This window comes from Mercenaria mercenaria, unplaced genomic scaffold (genome assembly GCF_021730395.1).
Source record: "Mercenaria mercenaria strain notata unplaced genomic scaffold, MADL_Memer_1 contig_2786, whole genome shotgun sequence".
NCBI lineage: Eukaryota > Metazoa > Mollusca > Bivalvia > Venerida > Veneridae > Mercenaria > Mercenaria mercenaria.
This window is the reverse complement of record NW_026460864.1, coordinates 45,279-51,686: the sequence shown is the minus strand read 5'-3', so window position 1 is coordinate 51,686 and position 6,408 is coordinate 45,279. Positions and strand designations below refer to the sequence as shown.

At 38.9% G+C, this 6,408-nt stretch overlaps 1 long non-coding RNA gene across 1 annotated transcript; it reads right to left on the bottom strand.

Moving 5' to 3' along the window:
• Nucleotides 1-492: 492 nt before the first annotated feature.
• Nucleotides 493-5,949, bottom strand: LOC128552416 (uncharacterized). The gene is made up of 3 exons (XR_008369072.1): nt 5,366-5,949; nt 3,497-3,604; nt 493-2,161 (listed from the first exon to the last, which is right to left on the bottom strand). It is a non-coding gene; the product is annotated as an uncharacterized LOC128552416 (long non-coding RNA).
• Nucleotides 5,950-6,408: the final 459 nt, after the last annotated feature.

The following is a 6,408-nucleotide window of genomic DNA, read 5'->3' as shown; positions in this document are numbered from 1 at the left end:
CCATGCACAACTACTGTTGGTACTGATCACTTGTATGAAGTTTCATTAAATTGTGTCAAGGGGATGAGGAGAGATGGTGCGCACAAGATTGTGTCTATGTATATAGTATAGTAACAAAAAAACAAAGTCCCATAACTCTGCAAAAGTTTTGTTCTAAAAGAACCTAACATGCCCCATGCACAACTACTGTTGGTACTGATCACTTGTGTGAAGTTTCATTAAATTGTGTCAAGGGGATGAGAAGAGATGGTGTGCACAAGATTGTGTCTATGTATATAGTATAGTAACAAAAAAACAAAGTCCCATAACTCTGCAATTTTTTTTTCTAAAAGAACCTAACATGCCCCATGCACAACTACTGTTGGTACTGATCACTTGTGTGAAGTTTCATTAAATTCTGTCAAGGGGATAAGGAGAGATGGTGCACACAAGATTGTGTCGACGGACAGACAACCAGTATACCCCCCCCCTTACAACTTTGTTGTCGGGGGGGGGGGGGGTACAAAAAGGGGCCATAATCCAGTCAAAATGCATGATAGAGTTGTCTGCTCCTGTTTACACAATGGGGTCATGATGGTAAACAAGTATGCAAAATATGAAAGCAATATCTCAATGAACTTTTATAATAGTTCTAATAAAACAAGAGCTGTCACAGGGGACAGCGTGCTCGACTATTTCGATGCTTGATAGTGAAACTGGGCACATCTGAGGAAACTAGAGCTGTCACTGGAGTGTTTAATGACTCCAATTGTGGATGAAGATATTGCACAATAGCCTGAGTCTATGTCAAAAATATCAACTTAAAGTAATAAGAGAGGTAAAGATAAAATGTATCAAAACACTATATAAGTGTCATATAGTGTGGGTGATGATGTTGAACAACTATTTTAAGTTTGAATCAAAACAGAGACAGAGTGAAAGTGCATCAAAACTTTAACCTAAAATTCTAAGTAAAAAGGGGGAATAATTAATGAAAAATTGGTGCCAGAGTTATGCACCTTGTGTCATATGGTGTGGGTGATGATGTTGAACAACTATTTTAAGTTTGAATCAAATCCATTTAGTAATAACAGAGACAGAGCGAAAGTGCATCAAAACTTTAACCTAAAATTCTAAGTAAAAAGGGGAAATAATTCATGAAAAATTGGCCCCAGAGTTATGCACCTTGTGTCATATGATAAGGGTAATGATGTTGAACAATTGTTTAAGTTTGAATCAGATACATTCAGTAGTAACAGATATAGAGTGAAAGTGCATAAAACTTTAACCTGAAATTCTAAGTAAAAAGGGGAATAATTCATGAAAAATTGTGCCAGAGCTATGCATCTTGTGTCATATGATGTGGGTGATGATGCTGAACAACTATTTTAAGTTTGAATCAAATCCATTCAGTAATAACAGAGGTAGAGTGGAAGTGCTCCAAAACTTTAACCTGAAATTCTAAGTAAAAAGGGGGAATAATTCATGAAAATATGGTGCCAGAGTTATGCACCTTGTGTCATATGATGTGGGTGATGATGCTGAACAACTATTTTAAGTTTGAATCAAATCCATTCAGTAATAACAGAGGTATAGTGAAAGTGCACCAAAACTTTAACCTGAAATTCTAAGTAAAAAGGGGGAATACTTCATGAAAATATGGTGCCAGAGTTATGCACCTTGTGTCATATGATGTGGGTGATGTTGTTGAACAACTATTTTAAGTTTGAATCAAATCCATTTAGTAATAACAGAGATAGAGTGAAAGTGCATCAAAACTTTAACCTGAAAATCTAAGTGAAAAGGGGTGGTAATTCATGAAATATTGGTGCCAGAGTTATGGCCCTTATGTCAGATGATGTGGATGATGATGAGGAATAAGTATTTCAAGTTTGAATCAAATCCAAGTAATTACAGAGATAAGTTGAAAAAAGAGAAAGTGCACCAAAATTTTAACCAAGGTGGGGACGCGGAAAGACGCCGACGCCGGGGCGAGTAGGATAGCTCTCCTTATACTTCGTATAGTCGAGCTAAAAACGGCAAATAATCCATCATATATTTTGTTCACAATAAATAGTTCATACATGTTTCATGTTGATGGCCCTGGTCATTGTATGTATTTTTGTGTTAATGGCCTTTGTAATCGCACATGGCTCCATGTTCAGTACTTGTAAGAAGAACACTGAAAGCAGAAAAATAAAGTGCTTGAGAAAGTATTCTGATAATACAGAACTTGGAAATGTTTATTAATATTAGAGTAAAGACATATATTGTGGCCATCAGAGTAGTCGAATCAGGTGACAACTAAAGTTCACAAGCATTCTGCAAAAATGTGCCTTCTTTCAAAGAGATATACTTATTTTTAAACATTGCACTGATCAATAGCTTACTGGGCTGGTAAATATCAGAACAACAAAAAAATGTAAGTTGTGATACAGGTATTGCAAAATTAAATTCCATGTGATTTGTAAAATGGTAAATTATTTTGAAATATGCATACACTGCAGAGCTTTTCCAACTGGAGTGGAAAGAATCTCAGCACCTGTCTTTTTGATGACCTCATGAGGCTGAAAAAAGCCATTAAAAACCAGTTTAGCAGCATGAGGCTTTGTCTTGCCTTTAAACTGGGCTTTGACTCCTTCAAGCCATTTGACAGGCACCGCCATTTGGGACCCCGACACAAGGTATGCATACCCAGTGGACATACTCTTGTCCTGTTCTAGGAACACCTCTAAATGTAAAATAATAATTTTAATTCATGGATTTATACATTTGTATTTATATTACTGCAAGTTTATTTTACATACATTAACTGTCACTATAAAGTGCCATATGCCCAAAAATGAAGATTATAATCTGAATAAGACAAGTATACTGGTAACAGAAGTCAATGATTTCTTTGTGTCTTCTAATTTTTTTCAAATCTAGTTGGATTATCTTCTATAGTAAATGGGAAGACAAGATAGAAAAAGGGGGATTTTCGAGATACAAAATATGACATCCCTAAGTGTGACCTTAACATCGACCTGAGGAAACTGGAAAATGTGTCATGCAAATCATACTGATATGAACATCTGTGCCAAGTTATATGAAAATCCTTCAAGGGGTTGAAGAGACACAGAGCAGACAGCAAATATAACCCCATGACCTTTAAACCCTTTGTGCTCAGATGGAACATGGGCTCTGCATATCATCTTGGTAATTTTAACATCTGGTGTCAATACCATTGAAATCTGTTAAGAGGTTAAAAAGATACTGACCTGACATGAACTTGTTACGGACGAACAGGTCAGATGGTTGTTGACCATTACTATAATCTTCTGCCATGTTGGGGGATTAAAAAAGGGAGATAATTTAAAGATGGGGCAAGACAGAGTTTTGGTTCCTGTGAGCTGAACACCTGATTGCATAGTTTTTAAGTTAAATGCTCCAGGAAAAATGGAGGTCAGGCAGACAGACAATCCACATATATGATACTAGTATTAATTAAGGATCTGTCAATCACTTGCGTATTTACATTTTTCGATTTGGATTCCCCGTCTAGGTCTGTAGTGATCATCGTCAATCAAGGAAACTTTTGACACGTCTGATTCAATGACCTCGCCAGCAATCTCTGGAGCATTCTCTGAAAAATCAGTATGAACATAATGATTAGCTATTTAACAACAATAGGTGTCGGTAAAAGAAGTGCGCTGGACTATTCGAACCCATTGATAAACTGATAGTAAAATGTAATCAATTCTTTCAAAACAGCATTTCATTGAAAATCCTTTATGATACAAAATGAAAGATACCAATTTCAAGTAGTCCTTTTTAAAATTTGGTTAAAAAACCTGAGACTCACTAGACATGTTTTCTTTGAAAACAAAGTTTTTTCAACTCTCAAAAGGTTTATATGAACTTGTAATTTTTGGTGCTATAATTTTTCACCACATCCTTGTTAAAACTCTCCACCCATCTCCATCCATCCTCACAACTAAGGCCTTTCATTCGCCATAAGTCTTGCAATTGTGGTCAGATATTAAACTACCTCCCTTTGAATATAGCAGTACCTTTCTCAGTTTTCAACTTGTTATACTCGGCTCTCCAGAAAACCACATCTTGCAACAACTTTTGTACATACCGTAAGTTTCCAAGGAATTAATCCTATCGGCTTTCAATAGGCATTCACCACAGTTCGAGTCCAACATGGAAAGAAAACTGTTAAAGCCTTGTGACCTTATATTAGATGTGCCAGGAGTAATGGGACAGATTGTGTGTTGTGCCGAGTTAGAAAAGGTAGATGGGGGATCATGGTTAGATGATGGAGTACAAAGAAGGGTCGGAAGAAGAGCATGATTAGTAGATAGAGAAGAAGAGAGTGCTGAATGGGGTATATAGTAAGTGGATGGACCAGGGAGAATGGCTGGTGAGATTGCTTGGTAAGTGGGTTGAGTACAGGGAAGAGTGGCAGGTTGAACATGGTTTGTAGGTAACAACTGGGGTATTGTAGGGATTGCTTGGCTTGAATGTGAAAACGACGCAAGAGCTGGAGGGAGGGCACCATTTGCAGAAGCAAAAGAGGGGAGTGCCAAAGGGAGTGCAACATCTGCGGACGGTGTAGAGGGGAGTGACGCAGTGAGTGCAACATTTGAAGATGGAGTAGAGGGGAGTGCTGAAGGAAGTGCAACATTTGAAGATGGAGTAGAGGGGAGTGCTGAAGGAAGTGCAACATTTGAAGATGGAGTAGAGGGGAGTGCTGAAAGAAGTGCAACATTAGTGGATGGAGTAGATGGGAGTGATGCAATGAGAGCGACATTTGCGGATGGAGTAGAGGGGAGTGCTGGAGGGAGTGCAACATTTGCGGATGGAGTAGATGGGAGTGATGCAGTGAGTGAGACACTTGCGGATGGAGTAGAGGGGAGAGCTGGAGGGAGTGCAACATTTGCGGATGGAGTAGAAGGGAATGATGCAGTGAGTGCAACATTTGTGGATAGAGTAGAGGGGAGTGATGTAAGGAGTGCACCATTTATGGATGGAGATGAGGGGACGGTTGGAGGGAGTGCATGGTTAGTGCATAGAGTGGTGGTTGGAGTGCATGGTTAGTGCATGGAGTGGAGGTGGGAGGGAGTGCATGGTTAGTGCATGGAGTGGAGGTGGAAGGGAGTGCATGCTTAGCAGATAGAGTGGAGGTGGGAGGTAGTGCAAGGTTAGGAGTGGGGGTGGAAGTGGGTGCATGGTTAGCTGGAGAAGTTGATGCGGATGTGAATGCAATGTTAGTGGAAGGAAAAGAGGGAAGAATGGGGTTGTGGAGAACAGACTGAGAAAAGGTGAAGTTAGGTGGAAATGAATTGGGCACCTGTGGTACGTTGTTAGTCAAATTCTGGTCTGAGTTAAGGGGACTTACATTCTGATTCATGCAGGCTGAAAATATGTTATTTGCATGCTCGTTAGCCAATGCTTCTCTCAAAAACTGGTTTTCTTTCTTTTGCTGGATGGACTCTGAAAAAGTATGAAAACTTTGTGAACAATGGTGAAGGTTACAGTTATGCAGAAAGCAAAAGCAAATTTTTAATCAATTAATCAATTGTAAGGAACAAAGGAATCTGACAGGCTTGAGCAGAGATAACACAGACTATTCTTCCAATTATTAAGCTAAAAATCTGAATGTTGAAATTTTTTGTACAAGCAATAACCTGTTGATTCTAACAGTACTATCAACAATTTTTGCATGTTATGTTTTTTAAATGCTCCAGTGACAGCAACCACATGAACATCCATCGCATGCTTTCTCTCCTTATCTTACAGCATCCAGTGAGAGTGACCACATGTACCCCAAGTAAAAGCTAATCATACATTGGGGCACATTAACAACGTACCTGATGTAGTATGCTGTATATCCGGGCACTAAATGGAACAATGTACCTGATGTAGTATGCTGTATATCCTGGCACTAAATGGAACAATGTACCTGATGTAGTATGCTGTATATCCTGGCACTAAATGGAACAATGTACCTGATGTAGTATGCTGTATATAGGGGCACACTAAATGGAACAACGTACCTGATGTAGTATGCTGTATATAGGGGCACACTAAATGGAACAATGTACCTGATGTAGTATGCTGTATATAGGGGCACACTAAATGGAACAATGTACCTGATGTAGTATGCTGTATATAGGGGCACACTAAATGGAACAATGTACCTGATGTAGTATGCTGTATATAGGGGCACACTAAATGGAACAATGTACCTGATGTAGTATGCTGTATATCCGACCACACTAAATGGAACAACTGATGCATCAATAAATGGTATTTAACCTTACCATGCTGGAGTCAAAACTGATTCTGCCTTTGCGCACAAGTGTAGACCAAGATCAGCCTGCACATCCGTACAGTCTGATCATGGTCTGCACTGTTTGCTATTCAGTCAGTAAATTTTCA